General features: G+C 34.3%; 1 protein-coding gene across 20 annotated transcripts in view; it reads left to right on the top strand.

Moving 5' to 3' along the window:
* The window catches only part of SOX6 (SRY-box transcription factor 6), a 686,491-nt gene that overhangs the window by 269,814 nt on the left and 398,120 nt on the right, over positions 1-18,557 (top strand). Inside the window, exon 1 of one of the 20 annotated variants that reach the window (XM_082747264.1) lies at positions 11,919-12,028. The exons of 16 other annotated variants lie outside the window; for them this stretch is intronic. The gene's annotated coding sequence lies outside the window, so the exon portion shown is untranslated. Of the gene's footprint in view, positions 1-11,918; positions 12,045-18,557 lie in introns of those variants that run through there. 3 more of the 20 variants (XM_082747273.1, XM_082747266.1, XM_082747258.1) reach the window with 3 other exon arrangements.

Genomic DNA, 18,557 nt, shown 5'->3' with positions numbered 1-18,557 from the left:
GCTGGGCTCCACGCTGGGCGTGAAGCCTGCTTAAGATTCTTTCTCTCTCTCTCTCTCTCCACCTCCTCACCTCAAAAAAATTGTAGCTTATATTTTTTATTATACTTTATATTTCTAAGGTGAGTTTTTCACATATTATCTTGTACAATTCTTAGGATAAAACTTGAAGTAGAGTCTTACTATCTTTCTAGTAAAACTGAGACAGAAATCAGGCAGGAGCTTGGCTAAAAATTTTTTTTTTTAATTTTTAAATTAACGTATAACATATTATTTGTTTTAGGGGTACAGGTCTGTGATTCATCAGTCTTACACAATTCACAGTATTCACCATTGCATACCCTCCCCAATGCTGGACAAAAGCTTTTTTAAAAAAATTCTTAGGTATAGTTTTCTAGGCCAGACTAATATTTGCCCAGCTCCACCCCTCCAAAAAGATTTTAATTGGAGGGTATAATTAGGTTCTTCTAAGGACCATGATCAAAAAGGTGAATGTCCTGTATAGGTTTTCCAGACTTAAACAATTTTTTTTTTGTAATTTCCTAGAGAAGCAAAGGAGTTAACAATCTCCAAAAAATGGAACTGAGATGGTTAAGTATATATATAATTAACAAACATTGCTAAACCTATTCCAAATTAAGGTTTATGAATGAAGTTTAATGGTCCCAGTTCTTGCCTGATATCTTAGGGCTTCAAAAATAAAGAGAAATGGATATGAGCTTATCAGATGAAATACTATAATTTGAAGTAAATTAAGTATATATATATAGTTCAAATAAAACCATGTGACCAAGCAGAGGATACAAGCCCCTTGGGTAGAAACCCAAGTCACATGAACTCGGGATGGATACATTCTGGTGCCCATTTGAAAGATTGTTTTGAAAAGGAATAGTGGAAGACAGTGTATATGTTGCATATATACATGTGTGCAGGCAAGTGGAGGGACTATTATTTGAAGACCAATGCCAGGAGTATTTGTAATGATTAGCCAAGAAGGCTGGGTGGTGCATTAGGGTAAAAGCCAAAACTTGTATTTTTCAATTGGACAAATAGTCTGGTTGCAGAGAAATTAAATTTTTCACTATTTCTAGGGCAGTTGGCAGAAGCTTCTCTTAGGTTAAAAGAACCAGACATGTTTACCCTTGAAGGACAGAAGGTTTAAGAGAATTCAATAGCTGTCTGAAATGGTTAAAGTGCTGCATAAGGAAAGAATGTATATGCTGGAGGGTCAAACCTAAGTTAGCAGGGAAGATCACAAGGAGCCAGAGTCACAGCAATGGTAGAAGACAAACTTTGTAACAGTTATGGTTGTCCAAAAATGGAATGAGCTTCCTTGATGAGGTAGTGAAGGCCTTGTTACTAAAAGAAATTGGAAAAGAAGATTAAAACATTGAATTGTACCAAGTTGTTTTAGTATTAAACCTTATAAGAAGATGTTGTTTATGTGTCAAGCCTAAGAGAAGGAGCTGAGTCAGCATCAGAGACAAATATACATTCCTCAATTATGTCAAGAAAGAATGAACTTCATAAGGCCAGATTTCCCTTCTGGATTCCTCAGTAATGCTTACTGTAGTATGTGAATAAGAAAATTAATGTGTTTTTATCTGTTGGCAGCCATTTGATGGCTGAAATTACCAGAAAGAAAAACTTTAGACTTCGCCTGCTATCCCCCACCAAAAATTAACATTAGAGAATGGAAATATATTTTAAAGGGAAAAAAGAGAAATCAGTTTGTTTCTTCATTGGTTGTGGATCTGGAGAATAAGAATTTAATCACAAGGAGAATAGATTTAAAAATAACACTAAATTCATTTACTTATATTTAAAAGGCTCCTGAGCTTCTGGTACATTGAGAAGATAAAGGATCATGTTTTTAAGCATCTCAGAAATTTTCTGTTATTTCAGTTTCTCCTTATTGAGGCAATGTGTTTCATTTAAAAAATTAAAAATATTTAAGAATTTACAAGTAATGCACAAATATGTTCTTATGAAATAATGCCTGACATATAGCAGCAATTATTAAATACTCAATGAATAATTATTGGGAGAAAAAGTAAAGGAAATTTTCCTCAATATCTTTCCCCACCCTAAATTCTATTTCTCTTCCCAAACATAATTGCAGTTCTTATTCTGGTTTCTATGCTTTTGGACCTCTTTCTATATACTTGTATATAAGTATACACAATTATATAGAAATGTGCAATTTTATTTTGTGTGAGGTAGCACTTCTCCCTTACATACATTGTATTTTACATATTTTTTCCATTGATATTATAACTTAGATTTCTGTCAACTTATATAGCTTTACCATATTTTCTTCTATGTAGTATTTTATACTATGTTATATTATACTGATAGACATCTAGATGCGTTCCAATTTAAAGATTCTCAGTTGAAATTTTAGGTATTTAAAACCTGGAGGATGGCAAAACTTGACTGTGTTCTTAAATATATAAATGGGCGTAGAAAATTTCTACTAGGTAGGCTTAGGAGAATTAAGGACATCATAGGCAGAAGTATTGTGAATATGAAACGGCATGGAGGAGTGAAAAAGCTTGCTGTAATTTAATCCTTCCTTAAGGCAATACAAGAAGTTTTTTGTTTTTTTCCCCTAAGGGTTTTTATTTATTTTTTTGAGAGACAGCAAGAGAGCACAAGCAGGGGGAGAGGCAGAGACATGCTCCCCACTGATCATGGAGCCTGATGCTGGGCTCTATCCCAGGACCCTGGGATCATGACCTTGGCCCAAGGTAGACTTTTAACTGACTGAGCCACCCAGGTGCACCAAGGCAATGCAAGAAGGTTTTATCAGGGGATATTTGGTAGTGAGGAAAGGCCACTTAATTAATCCACTTAAAATCGAGTGAGAGCAACGACTATAAACTCTGGACAAAACTCAAAAAACAACTATCTGAAGACACTGGAGAGCAACCAAAAGCAAGCTAAATCTTGAGAAGAGATGGAATTTGGAAGAAGAGAGGAAGGGTTATAGGGTAGGGTGGTCATTTTTAAGGTTTCCAGCATGAGGGCAGGCCCTAATCTATGTCAAGCTAATAAAACTCCAGTAGAAAAATCAGCAGTTTTTCTGGCCCGGAGAACCAGAACAGACTTTGGGACAACCATAGCTACTGGGAAGTGAGGAGGTAATCCTGGAAAGAAAAAAGAGCCACAGGAAGGGAACCCCAAATACTGTGTTTAAATTTTTCCCCTGTCTCTGATCCCCCAAATCATGCATGCATGTGACAGATGTTAAGTAGCCCAGGTGAGGCTGAAAGAACTAGGCAGATATTTGAGCTTCTTCCATTGCAGTAAGACAGAATATGTCATTTGGGTCTGAGCAAGTAAGCGTCTTGCTAAAACAAACAAAAGTGACCCTCTTTAGAGCATTATAAAAGAATCCAGAGTCCCTATGACATAATGGTCTTGATAGCTAAGATATAATCCAAAATTACTCAATATGCAGATCAGAAAAATGTGAAAAAAAGAGGGCATTTTATCAGAGAGAGAGAGAGAGAAATTATAAAAAGAACTAAATGGGAATTTTATACTGAAAAATACAATATCTGAAATATGAAAATAACTTGATAGGCCAGTCAGCAAAGATAACAAATTGGAAATGAAATGAATACGGTGTTAGGGATATGTAAGACAATATTAAAAGATCTAACATATGTAAGTTCCAGAAAAAAAGGAGAGCAATATTAAGAAAAAAACACTTGAAGAAATAATGTTCCAAATTTTTCAAATTTGGTGAAAGATATAAATTTACAGATTTAAGAAGTCTGGTAAACCCTAAGCAGGGTAAATGCGAAGAAAATTACACCAAGGCACATTATGATACACTGCTAAAAACAAGAAAAATTTATAGGTTAAAAGTTATTTTTTGATAAGGACCAAGAAATAAAAGGACACAACCCACCAAAATCAGGAATGGAAGAGGAATCATCGCTACAGGATTTATAGAGATTAAACACAATAAAGAAATGTTATAAAAATATGTCTAAAAATTGTAGTGCTTAGCATGAAATGGGTAAATTCCTTGAAAAATACAACTTATTAAAACTGAAAAAAGATGAAACCAAAAACTTAAGTAGCAACTTATCTATAAAATAAATTGAATTTTTTTAATTAAAAAAAGCTTGGGATGCCTGGGTGGTGAAGTTAGTTGAGCATCTAACTCTTGGTTTTGGCTCAGGTCGTGATCTCAGGGTTGTGAGATGGAGCTCTGCTTCTGGCTCTGTGCTCCGTGGAGTCTGTTTAAGACTCTCTTTTCCTCTCTCCCTACCCCTTATCCCTCCTTCCCCCAACTCTCTCTCTAAAATTAAATAAACAAATCTTTAAAAAAAAAAACTTTCTATAAAGAAAAATGCAGACCCAAATGGTTTCACTGGTGAATTGCATCTAACATTTAAGAAATAATGCCTTCCTTTTGAATATCACAATGTATATTACAGAATTCTATTTATGTACAGTAAAATTATTGTAGCCAATCTTACATAAAATTTTTCAAAAGATAAGGAACTTTTCCCACTTCATGAGGCTATTACCAAACCTAAAAAATATAGCAAAAAGGGAAAATTCTAGACCTATATCTTTCATGGTCATAGATGCAAACATTTTTAATAAAACATCAGCAAATTAAATTCATCAATATAAAAAGAAAATAGTATATTTTAGGATTTAGCCCAGGAATGGAAGGTTAATTTAACACTTAGGAAAATCTCACTGTATTAACAGAATAAATGAGAAATACAATATGACCGTTTTTAAAAAAAGATTTTATTTATTTATTTGACAATCAAAGATCACAAGTAGGCAGAGAGAGAGGAGGAAGCAGGCTCCCTGCTAAGCAGAGAGCCTGATGTGGGGCTGGATCCCAGGAGCCTGGGATCATGACCTGAGCCGAAGGTAGAGGCTTTAACCCATTGAACCGCTCAGGTGCCCCTATAATATGACCATTTTAATAAATATATAAAAAGTATTTGACGATGCCCATTCATAATTTAAAAAGTCTCAGCAAACTAGTAATAGGAAATAACTTCCTTGATTTGAAAAATGCATCTATGAAAAACTTAAAACTTAACAAACATCATATATAATGGTGAAATATTGAATGTTTTCTTTCAAGATGGAGAGCAAGATAATTAAAGCCCTATTTGACATTGTGTCAGAAGTCTTAACCATTTTAACGATGGAAAGAGAGCAAACAGTATAAATATGAAAGGAAAAAAGTAGAACTCTCTCTTATCTACAAGGTCCCATAATACAAGGTCTTTTGTATTTTAAAATACTACGTGGGTGGAGATAAAGATTTCATGGTAAATAATGGGAAGAATGACTTTGTTTTGATTCAGTTTTAAAAATTAAAACAAAAATTAATAAAAATAAGTTTATATAATTGGCAGAATTTCACTTGTAATTCTAACACTGCATTAATTCTTAGAAGTAATTAGCTGCATTTTTTTAAAGATTTTATTTATTTATTTGAGAGAGAGAGAGTGAAAGAGCATGAGAGGGCAGAAGGTCAGAGAGAGAAGCAGACTCCCCATGGAATGAGGAGCCCGATGCGGGACTCGATCCGAGGACTCGGAGATCATGACCTGAGCTGAAGGCAGTCACTTAACCAGCTGAGGCACCCAGGCACCCTGACTGCATGTTTTTTAAGAGTAATTTTTCAGGTCAAATATTGTGATAGCACCATTACTTTTGATATTATGGTATTATTACAAGGGTATTATAACAAGGGTAAGTTTTGCAAAGAAAATTTCCTATGGACTTTGTTTAATGTTTTTTTTTTTTTTTTTATAACCATATATTTTTATCCCCAGGGGTATTATATTCAAATTATTTTCTTTGAATAATCTACCATATCAACTATCATTCCTGCTAATTTTTGGTTTCAGTTTCTATATAGTCTCACTGTGAATTATTATTTTTTTTAAAGATTTTACTTATATATTTTAGAGAAAGGAGAGCAAGTGTGAGGGGGGAAGGGTAGAGGGAAAGAATCCTCAAGCAGACTACTGATTAAGCACGGACCCCTGCTTGGGGCTCCTTCTCATCACCCATGAGATCATGACCCTCATGGAAACCGAAAGTCAGAGGCTTAACCTACTGAGCCACCCAGGTGCCCCCTCACTGCAAATTCTTAATTCGTCAATAATTTGTGTGGTTCTTCAGCACTGTATTTCTTCTTGTCAGTTCCTGCATCTTTGCAAGACTTGCAGTTTCACTTGACAGCCACTACATACTTTTATTTTGAATGTCATTTACAATATTCTACAATGCAATATTCATCAGTCAGCTAGCCTGATTCTCAAACTTCACTAAAAAAAATTGGCACTTTTAAAAGGTTTTCCTGTCTTTAGGCTGCACTTAAATCAGTTAAATTGATCTATGAGAATGGGACCTAGGCATCACTATTTTTTAAAGATTTCATGTATTTTCAATGTGTAGACAAATTTGAAATCACTGAACCAAGATTATCAAAGATACAAAGAAATTGACCCAAATGGGTAAGATACATGCTAAGTTAATTTGTGAGGGATGTTTGAGCAAAGACTAATTTTATGAATGTTAAGTCCATTAGAGAATGCTTTCATAATTTGACACCTTTCAGTTCCTATGTAATTGTGGAGATTCAGATAATGAATATTTGGATAATGAGAGAATCTCCTCTGTTATTGAATGCCAAGTATGTATGGGCTAGGAATACAGTGGTGGATTAAAATGTGTGCTGTTCCTTTTTTCTAGGCACTTATAGTCCAAAGAAGAGGAAGATATTAAAAAATATTTAATTATAAGATAATAAATAGTATGAAGGGAAAGGAAGACCTAACATGATATAAGATCAAGGATGGTAACTCTGCATTAGTGACTAGTGATTTGTGCTAAGACCTAAAAGATGAGTAGAGATAACTTGGTGAAGAGGAGAAATAAGAGGGAACAGAATATTTGAGGGCCGTAAACTGAGAAGAAGCTTGTAAGCTGTAGGAAAAGAAATCAGGGACAGATGACTAGAGTAGAGTCAACAGAGAATAAAAATCAAGTCTTAAGTTGTAAAGTGTATGTGACTGTCAAAAGATAAGATTAGAAAGATGGTTTGGAATCAGATATTAATAGATCTGATATCCATACCAAAGAATTTGGAGTTTATTCTATGTATTATGAAGAAATAGCAAAAATAATTAAGCAGGAGATTGTCATGATCAGATTTAATGTTTTAGAACTACAATTCAGATAGGAAAAAAAAAGTTGCCCAATGTGGCATCCTCAACTTAGTTTCAGAAAAGTAAATTTTTCTTAGTTTCGCTTTTCCTGCATTGCAATAAAAATTGTTAAAGTAGAATGGATTTTTCACTCAAACTCTCATTATTACCCTATTACCCAAGCTAAATGCAAAAACCACATGTATAAGGACAATAAAACAAAACAAAACAAAAAACTCCACTAGCATTCCTCAAGAACCAAATGAATACCAATACAAGCAGAGTCTTCCTATGAGTTTTTCAGTTTGCCAAAGATAACTTGAGAGCCACATATTCAAAGGGTTGACCCCAGAGAACAATATGGCTCCAGATACCACAAATCTCTGAAGATACTGACAAGGACTAAGGCAGTTAATTTGACAGCAACAAATATGAAAATATGAAACTGTCCTTTCAGTTTGAATGACTAATAGCTAGTAGAATAGTAAGTGGGAGAGAAAAAAACTCAAAATTTTAATTAAATAATGTTTTACATATTTTTTCTCCTTTGGACTCAAAGCAGGCACAAATGCTATAGCAGTTGCCTGGGATTTCCATAGCATTAATTAATTCAAAAGGGCAGAAAATGAATGAGAACCAGAAACTTATGTATTATGCCCTTCTTTCCTTTAAGCACTATGATAAACTCAGTATCTCTTGTGATCACAGGAGTTTGCATTTCTAAGACTTGGGTGTATCCAATTTAAAGTGGATGAAAATATGCTCCCAAACACAATAAGAAAGGGAAGTTTTTTGTTTTATTTTTGCTTTGCCTTTCTGTTTACTGAAAGTAACCAGTGATGGAAATATTTACTATTACATTTATTTGTATATTTAAGTGATAGAAATAAGACATGAAAATAATGACACTACTGAGAGAAAGCACATCTAAATAGCTTTTTTGCTTATTTTCCAAAGATAAAGTGCACTTAAGAAAACAACTTACAGGTATGATTTAGACTCATCTTCGTTGTATTAGAAAATAGGGTTGCTTCTTGTATTAATGGAGTCCATTGCCTTCAGACCACTGACAGTTGGGAGTTCAAGAAATGAAATAGTCACATGTGAATCAGCCAAAGTGCCAATTAGATCCAGAGATACTAAATTTTAGGAGACCTTATAGAGGGTTAATTGGAACGGGGAAGCACATAATTAAATCCTGGTCCTGATTATGCTGTACATTAACTGTGCAACTGTATTTCATTTAGTCTGTCTCAGACCTGTATTAGCACTATACAATTATTATGCTACTACTGCTGATAATAATACCAATACAAGTAACTGAAAGTTTCCAGTGTCCCAGCACTTCGTTCCTATTTATTTTTCTACTTTTCTCTTTCTAAAATTAGAGCTCTAGTTAGGGATGAAAGAGTAAAATGTTATAAAGTTCTGGAGAAGAAGCACTTCTTTCTAAATGAAACAGCCCCCTAAAATCTGCTGTATAGCTCTCTGGCATATTTTGTGCTAATTGTCCATGGTATTCAGTGGGACAGTGCCAAAGAGAAATATACCATATATGTAGATCAGAAAGAAAAAACTTCACTATAGGCTTATTTCTGATCATTTAGCTTACTTTTTGTGCTGCCACCTTTTCTTTCTTTTCAGCTGTGCAGAGTCAGTGATTACTAGTAATAGCTAAATTTACCTATATTCTAATTTCTATTTTAGAAGGTAAGAAAAAATGGATTTCACTTTTGACTATGCTTCTTGAATTTTTTCTATTTTATCAGTTTATTTTGTTCTTTTCCTAGGGTTGTTTAAGTACTTTTTTAAACCCTAAAAATGAGGGCGTGTCAGAATTGTTGCAAGCAAAGATAGACGTAATCATATGTGGTTCTTGTTATAAACACTGTTGATATTGACTGCTATTTAAAATAGTAGTTCTAAGATGAATCTACTTTTAGCATTTTTCCTTCTCTAGTGAGTTTATTCTGCAACATGTAATCATTTTTTCATAACGGTCACATTTTTGTAACACCGTTATTGTCATGGGATCAACATAGGCTGAGGGGCTCAATATAGAATGAGTTAATTCCTCTATTACACATTCATGTATTTCTTAGATTTCTAAAGACTACCTCTTTAAGCAACCAATGCTAATTTTACAATTTACGTGTGCATTCTGATTTCCTAACTAGTTTATTGTTTATAAAGTATTGAAAGAGTATATTCAAACTCACCATTACCAGGGTTATAGTTCCTGTTAAAATTTTGGTATAACAAATATATAGTATTATCATATCTAGTTTTAAGTTATAATTTTTACTTTTTTGTTTTTTTGAAGGATTTTATTTATTCATTTGAGAGAAAGAGAGAGAGGGAGAGCGAGCATGAGTAGGGGGAGGGGCAGAAGAGGGAGAAGCAGACTCCCCACTGAGCAGGGAGCCAGAGCCGGATGTGGGGCTCTATCCCAGGACCCCAGGATCATGACCAGAGCTGAAGGCAGAGTCTTAACTGACTGAGCCACCCAGGCACCTTTCTAATTTTTAAATTGAATTTCTTAACAGCTTATCTTGATGGCTCAGAGTTACCATTGTGAACATAGGATTCCTGAGCTGCTCCTTGAGTTGAGGGTTTATTAAGACTACTTAGCTCTATATTGAATGACCCCCCCCTAACTGCTGTATTTCTTTGAGTTCTTGTGTCTGCATTTTGGGTTTCCTGCCTTTGCCTTTGTTTCTAGACTCTAAGCTGTCATTTCTGTAACTGGTTTCTATTCAGTTATGGGCTGATAAGAAGAGAGAGAAAAAGATGAACATTTTATAGAGTTGTTTTTTGTTGTTGTACAGCACTTGGTACAGATGGTTTCACATACATTATGCTATGTAACACGTCTTTGAATTATTAGTTCAATTTTTTTTATATAACATTTATCAAATACCTACTATATGCCAGGCACTGTGCTAAGAACTTTACATATAATATGTCAGTTGAGTTTATTCTTGCAACATTCCAGTGAGGTGGATTAATTTACAGATAAAAATACCTAGTCTCAGGGAAGTTGAGTAACTTCCCAAGATCATACTACTAGTAAGTGGTAGAATCAGGATTTGAACCCAGACATGCTCCTTAAATAATTAAAAGTGGTATAATTACGTCTGAAGTAAGAGTAAATAGATTCTGAGATCAGGAATTCTCCTTTGAGAAAAGTAAATAAGCTGTAGTGTATTACCTTGCACCTGTTTTCAGCTTTGCTTTGTTTCTAATTCTCCTCATTGATGTATTATAGGGATGTTACTGTACATGGAATCTATCAAGAAATGTAGTGATTTAGGGCGCCTGGGTGGCTCAGTGGGTTAAGCCGCTGCCTTCGGCTCAGGTCATGATCTCAGGGTCCTGGGATCGAGTCCCACATCGGGCTCTCTGCTCAGCAGGGAGCCTGCTTCCTCCTCTCTCTCTCTGCCTGCCTCTCCGACTACTTGTAATTTCTCTCTGTCAAATAAATAAATAAAATCTTTAAAAAAAAAAAAGAAATGTAGTGATTTAAGTGTGGGGAAAGTGTCTAAACAACTTAATATTCAAGACAAATTAATCCTAAAAGAATGAAGTTAACAAATATCTACCAAAGAAGGGACAATTCTTATTATTGCTAAGTAAGACTTTTTCATAATTCATAGAATCAAGAGTGTATTCTTTGCTAAATTTCATATATCAAAAGGTATTGGTTTATGAAATTTAGTCATTAGCCAAAATACCATTCTATTTATTGTTGATAGCTGTATTCTTGGCTATTCTATGGCTTGGAGAAACAGGTTTTAATCTCAATGTTTATTTTTAAAAGTATACATGATAGGAAGGGATAATTTCAAGGAGCAAAAAGCCTCAATTAGATCTTCTAATGGTAGTTGAAGTGGTGGTTAAGAACTTGGTTTTAAAGTTTATCTGCCTAGATTCAAACCCTGGCTCCACCATTACTAGTACAAGCTTGCACATACTGGCTTTTCCTGTGCCTAGTTTCTCATATGTAAAATAGGGATAATGATAATAATACATAATAATACTCATATTTGGGTTGTTTATTTTGAGGACTAAGTAAGTCAAGATGTGTAAAGCAATTAGATTAATGCTTGTTGCATTATAAGTGTTAGCTGTTGTTATTTTAATTTTAATTTTTAACCATTTTCCAAATCTTAGAGTTCTATAAAAACTGCTAAGAATCTTGTCTCTGCCTATCAAAATATTTTATTTTTCACTTTACAGATAACCTAATAATGTCTTGTATCATTCCCTCTCTCTTTCCTTAAGACCGTCCCTGAACTTGACAATGACCTTCCAATGAACTTTGTAACTTCATTTTAGATCCATTTCTTGGACCTAAACACAGAAACATCCAAAGTTGCAGTATTTTATTCAGAATGGACATAGGCTTCATGTGAGGTATCAAATACAGCATCTCTTTATCTTCAGATAATTTTCCTCCAAGTTGTAAGATATTCTCTGCCTTTGAAAATGTGATACATTAGGCAAATAGGGTAACACTGCAGCTCAGTTGCTGACTTGAGTGTTTCATGTGTGTTAGTATCCAATAATGAGAGGACTCCTTGCTTATTTGCTATTTCATTATCAAAAGAAAGTTGCAAATGGCAATTTACTCTTTACCCCCCCCCCCCCACTATGGTATGCATGTGCAAGACAAAGATAAAAGCTATGTTTTCTTCGTGGAAGGGTGTGTGTGGGGTTAGAGGATGATTTCAAATTAGAAATAATGACAGTAATAGAGGCTTCCAATGAAGTTACTGTGACCACCAAAGGACAGAGGGGAGACGCTAACTTCTGAAGCTGAGGTATTTGATTAAACATGTAGGTTGTTCTTTAGGTGTACAGGTATCAAGTGTGTTGTTATTTAAGAGCCGAAGAGAGTGTGATTGAGAAAGGTGTTTATTGGATGGTTTGATGATGGCTGGGAGAGAAATATCGCGAAATATCCATAAAGCCTGCAATAAATAAAGTAAAAAATGACATTTTAATAGGCAAAGACTTTTGCTTTTAAGACTTTTGGTTCTCTTTTATAGTAATTGTGAGAATCAGTTTATTGTAATGGTTATTTATTATTTTGGATTATAAAACTGACTTAGGCAAAAATTAGACTTTGATTAGAATGTCAAATGCTTTTCCTTCTTTCTTTCTTTCTTCCTTCCTTCCTTCCTTCCTTCCTTCCTTCCTTCCTTCCTTCCTTCCTTTCTTCCTTTCTTTCTTTCTTTCTTTCTTTCTTTCTTTCTTTCTTTCTTTCTTTCTTTCTTTCTTTCTTTCTTTCTTTCTTTCTTTCTTTCTTTCTTTCTTTCTTGTTACCTTAGCAAAAATTTTTAACAGCTTACAATTTTTTCATCCTCAGGTGATTTTATTTCTAAATGTTTATTTTTCAAAGTCTGGCATTGTGCCTGCGTGTGCCTCTGTGTGTGTTTGTATGTGTGTCTATTTGGTTTGGAAGAGGAGATGAGGAGAGAAGGTAAAATTTTAGGGGAAATGAAAGGCAGTGGAAGTTAGTGTAAAGATTTGGAGACTTTTGTACCAAACAAACAAACAAACAAACAAACATGTTTTGTCCCTTAGAGGGAAAACTGAAACTAACCATATTATGCATATTTCAATGAGGAATGTGTATGAATCTCATAGGCAAAATTACAAGAAGAAGCAAACTTTCTAAGAGAGGGAAGAACACATAGGTAACAAAAAATTGTAGCAGAGTAAAGAGAAACTTTTTAAAAACATACTTTTAAACACAGTGTCTAATTTGGATGAAGTTTTAACAGAATAGGCTCCGCCATTTATCGATTACAACACTTTAATTTTCTCAATGTTACAAAGTGTTGATTTTGATAAAGAATTTGTTGATGCTATATCAGCTTCTCCATGTGGAGAAATGCTGCTGGGTGATTAGTTAGACTAAAGGCTCACAGCCAAAATTCAGAAGTTTGGTCCTCAGTTCTTCTGGCCTTCTGAGAATAGGAAAAAGGTACTAAGTTGTCTTGAGAGTTGATTCCCTATTAAAGAAATTCTTCATTACTAAGGATGTCAGTTCTTTTCTCTTTCTTCATCCTCTTTCTTTTTTAAAAAATTCTCTTTTTGTCTCATGTTATTACCTTCTTCATTTATCACTAATTAAGTAGATGCTAATTTTGGAGGTAATCCAGGGTTTATATTAACTTAGTCACATTAAAATTTTTTACATTTGTACCAGCTGTTTCTACTGTAATTTTAAAGCCAAAGAGTCTTTTTTTTTTTTTTTTTTACTATAAGTTTAAAGCTGAGGAATCGAAAACTTAGTAAGATTAATTGCTTTGCTTAAGATCACATATTTAGAGATCCAGGTATTTTGGAATCTGGACTAGGACTTTTGGTAATGCCACACTGCCCAATAATTGATCTCTATGCATTTTTTTTTTGGTCTTGTCTTATTGATGACATATGTCAGTATATATTTTTTTAAACATCTGCTTAACTATTTGTAATTATCTTGTTTTACCTATTTCTCAATAGGTGGACACATATTGAGGAGATTTGCCTGATTGCTTTGTAGGCTCATTTACAGCTTTATATAGTATATTTATGAGGTTTAAAAAATTTTTTTAAAAAATATTTATTTATTCATTTGGCAGACAGAGATCACAAGTAGGCAGAGAGGCAGGCAGAGAGAGAGGAGGATGCAGGCTCCCTGCGGAGCAGAGAGCCTGATACAGCTCGATCCCAGGATCCTGGGACCATGACCTGAGCTGAAGGCAGAGGCTTTAACCCATTGAGCCACCCAGGTGCCCCGGTTTAAAAATCTTAAATAAAATTTCTGATTGGGAAGAATATACTAAAACATTTATGAGATTTGCTTTTAGTAGAAAAAACTACCCTATCTTTTTGTGTCTGTTTTGATAATAAGGCAGCATGGTATTTTTTTCTTTTCCAGAAATTATAGGCTTGTTAAACAATTATTTAGAATGGAGAAAAGGGCAAAATAAGTCTTTCCCACTGCTCTTTTTCTGACTTAAAAAACCCTGATTATTGGAGAAAATTTGGAAACGATAAAAAAAAACCTTTCATAGTGGTATCTAGAGATACCTCAAAATGCTTAAATTGATTATATCCTTGAAATTTATCTTAGGTACACATTTTTTTTAAAGGAAAAATGGTGTCTTTTTACACATGATATTTTGTAAGCTATTCTTTAAAAGTTAATGACAGATGCTGGCGAGGATGCGGAGAAAGGGGAACCCTCCTACACTGTTGGTGGGAATGCAAGCTGGTGCAGCCACTCTGGAAAACAGCATGGAGGTTCCTCAAAATGTTGAAAATAGAACTGCCCTATGACCCAGCAATTGCACTATTGGGTATTTACCCTAAAGATACAAATGTAGTGATCCAAAGGGGCACATGCACCCGAATGTTTATAGCAGCAATGTCCACAATAGCCAAACTATGGAAAGAACCTAGATGTCCATCCACAGATGGATCAAGAAGATGTGGTATATATACACAATGGAATACTATGCAGCCATCAAAAGAAATCAAATCTTGCCATTTGCAACAACATGGATGGAACTAGAGCGTATCATGCTTAGCGAAATAAGTCAAGCAGAGAAAGACAACTATCATATGATCTCCCTGATATGAGGAAGTGGTGATGCAACATGGAGGTTTAAGTGGGTAGAAGAAGAATAAATGAAACAAGATGGGATTGGGAGGGAGACAAACCATAAGTGACTCTTAATCTCACAAAACAAATTGAGGGTTGCTGGGGGGAGGGGGTTTGGGAGAAGGGGGTGGGATTATGGACATTGGGGAGGGTATGTGATTTGGTGAGTGCTGTGAAGTGTGTAAACCTGGTGATTCACAGACCTGTACCCCTGGGGATAAAAATATATGTTTATAAAAAATAAAAAAATTAAAATTAAAATGTAAAAAAAAAAAGTTAATGTATCATGATAATTTTTCTCATGTCATTATTCTCTTGCATTTTTCTTTTTAAAATAAACTTTATGGGACGCCTGGGTGGCTCAGTCAGTTACGCATCTGCCTTTGGCTCAGGTCATGATCCCAGGGTCCTGGGATTGACTCCCACATTGGGATCCCTGCTTGGCAGAGAGCCTGCTTCTCCCTCTACCTGCTCTGCATGCTGCTCCTTCTGGTTGTCCTCTCTCTCTGACAAATAAATAAATACAATATTAAAAGTAAAATAAACTTTATTATTTGCTATAAAAGTAACATATATCACACCCATGAAATTTAGAAAGCACATGCAAAAATAAAAGAAAAAAACCTTAATTTCCACTGTCCAGATATATTCGTTATAATATCAAGTTGTATCTATACCCAGTATTAAAATTTCATTCCTTCTCTCTCTCTAATGTTTATATCTATATCTCCCTTTAAAACAAAAATGGAATCATATGGTAACAAATACTTTATAATCTGCTTTTTAATTTAACAGTATATCATATCATTTGTATTTTCCCATGATAGCACTATTCTTTTACATCATTTTTAATGGTTTAATACTATTCTATTTGTTGAATTTCAAAGTTTAATTGATCATCTATAGTTAAGGTTGTTTGTAATTTTCCACTATTCTTAACGTTTTCCACTATTCTTAATGTTGCAGTAACCAACCTTTGTAGCTCAATCTTGGCACACATCTCTGATGATTTCTTTAGTTCAAATTCTTAGAAATGAATTTTTGGTTAATCACTTTTTAAAAGTATTTAAAGCATATTGCCAGAATGCCCTCCAGAAAAGTCAAACCAGCAGCAGTATATGAAAGTACTCATTTTGTCACATTCATGCTTACACATACTGTTGTCATCATTTTCAGTCATTGCCATCATGACAGATAGAAGTAGTAAAATGGAATATTTCTTCATTTGTTTTTTGTTCGTTTGCATTTCTTTTTTTCTCCCCTTCCCCTTCCTTCCGTCCCTCTTTCCTTCTTTCCTCCCTCCCTCTCTTTCTTTCTAAATTTCTTGCTCATAGCCTTTGAGAAGTAGCAAAGATTTTGGAGTCAGACTCTTGGTGACAGAGTTTGAATCTTGGCTCTACTGTCACTACTTATCAGCTCTGTAACCTTGGGTGTTTACTTAATCATTCAGTGTCTGTTTCCTTATCTGTAAAAGTTTGCTATATGTCCTAGGGTTGTTGCAAGGATCAAATGAATGAAGGTACATAAAAAATACTTAGAACTGTCCAGCATAGAGTAATGCACAATTTTCTAATGGGAAGTTAATTTTTATTGATTTATGAGAGGTCTTGATATGCTAAAATATTAACTCTTTATTATATATGATGTAAGTGTTTTTCTAATCTTGTCATTTTGCCTTCAATTAAAAATTTTTAAAAAGATTTTTAAATTTATTTGTGTTAGAGAGAGAGAGGATAAAGAGAGCACAAGCAGGGGGAGCTGACAGCAGAGGGAGAAGCAGGCAGAGGGAGAAGCGGGGAGCCCAGAGTGGGACTCCATCCCAGGACCTTGGGATCTTGACCTGGAGTCAAGGCAGACATTTAACCGACTGAGCCACTCAGGTGCAATGAAAATTTTTAGAAAATCAATTTTCGGGGCACCTGGATGGCTCAGTGGGTTGAGCCTCTGCCTTCTGCTTGGGTCATGATCTCAGGGTCCCGGGATCGAGCCCCACATTGGGCTCTCTGCTCCGTGGGAAGGCTGCTTCCACCCCTCCCCCCGCCTCTCTGCTTACTTGTGATCTCTGTCAAAAAAATAAATAAAATAAAATAAAAATAAAGAAAATCAATTTTCTGGGGTGCCTGGGTGGCTCAGATGGTTAAGCGTCTACTTTCAGATCAGGTTGTGATCCCCAGGTCCTGGGCTCCTGGGATCAAGCCCAGAGCCAGGCTTCCTGCTCAGTGGGGAGTCTACTTCTCCCTCTCCCTCTGCCTCTCCCTTTGCTCATGTTCTCTCTGTATCTCTCTGTCTCAAATAAATAAGAAAAAATTAAAAAAAAAAAAAAGAAAATCAATTTTATCATCAAATTTAGTTTTGTTTTTCTCTTTTTGAGTTTCTTCCTTTGGTGTCATTTTTAGAAATAACTTTCCCACCCAATATTATGTAAATATTCACATATATTTTACTATGACATTATCATGATTTTATTTTTTCTACTTTTAGTCTTTTAATCCATCTGGAGTTTATTTTATTGTGTGATAGCAATTAAGATATAAAGAACCAATTGCCCAACAATATTAGTCATGTAATCCATCTTTAAAACACTACAGTTATCACAGGCTAAATCCTTAAGAGATATTTAGGTCTATTTCCAATTTCTCTTGCTAATGATCAATCCGGCCATTCATCTGGCACACTTTTCAATCAATGATTTATACACACACACACACACATACGTATGTGTGTGTGTGTGTGTGTGTGTGTGTGTGTATTTACTCTTCTTTTTCAAATTATCTTGGGTATTGTCAAACATTTATTTTTCCAGATGAACTTTAGAATAATTTTATCATTTCTTTCCCAACCCCCCCCAAAAGCTCTGTGATTTTTATAGAAGTATGATAAATTTATAAAACACCTTGAGTTCATATTATTTTTTAAACTGATGCATTGTATTTTACTTTAAGGATATATTTTTAATTTAAATAATCCACTGTACTTAACACATAGCAGACACTCCTTGGAAATTCTTGAATAAATGTCAGTTGTGTTAATACTAACGAACTGCTAGAAATTTAGGTTGTTTTAATTTTTTCTGTATCATAAGCAATACTTCAATGAAGTATTCAATGAAAATATTTAATATATAAATCTTGGAATGCTACCATGATTGCTTCTGTGGAATAAATTCCTAGACATTTAAAATATAGTTCAAAGAGTATTTTTAATGATTTTGATATATTGCCAAGTTGCCTTCCAGAAATGATGCACAAATTTATACTTCCCTCAACAGTTTGAAACCATCCTGTCATGATCAGTTTCTCCTTTGTCTTCTCATTGAAGTGCAATAACAATACCTAATGAGTTTATATTTCATGGTAGAAGAAACATTTTACTTTTTAAATGCTTGTCACATTAAATTTGCTGAATTTTGAGTAAATACATATCTCTTTCACTATAGGATATTTAAAAAACCAATGTAGATGTAATTCACATGCTTGAGCAGAATCACATGTGCAGGAAAACAGATAATAATAACAAACAACAATAATAATAATAATAATAAACAGTAAATATTATTGTAGGACAATGCCTTAAGGTTTTTTCCCCTATCGTACTTTATTTTTACTTCTTCTTACTGTGAAATCACTTCTTCCTCTCTCTTGATAAAAACAAAGACTGGTTACTTAGTATCTATCTGATTTTAGCTCTTTTAA

Source organism: Mustela nivalis (assembly GCF_964662115.1).
Source record: "Mustela nivalis genome assembly, chromosome: 9".
NCBI lineage: Eukaryota > Metazoa > Chordata > Mammalia > Carnivora > Mustelidae > Mustela > Mustela nivalis.
The sequence above is the reverse complement of the archived record's forward strand: the minus strand, read 5'-3'. Positions and strand labels throughout refer to the sequence as shown.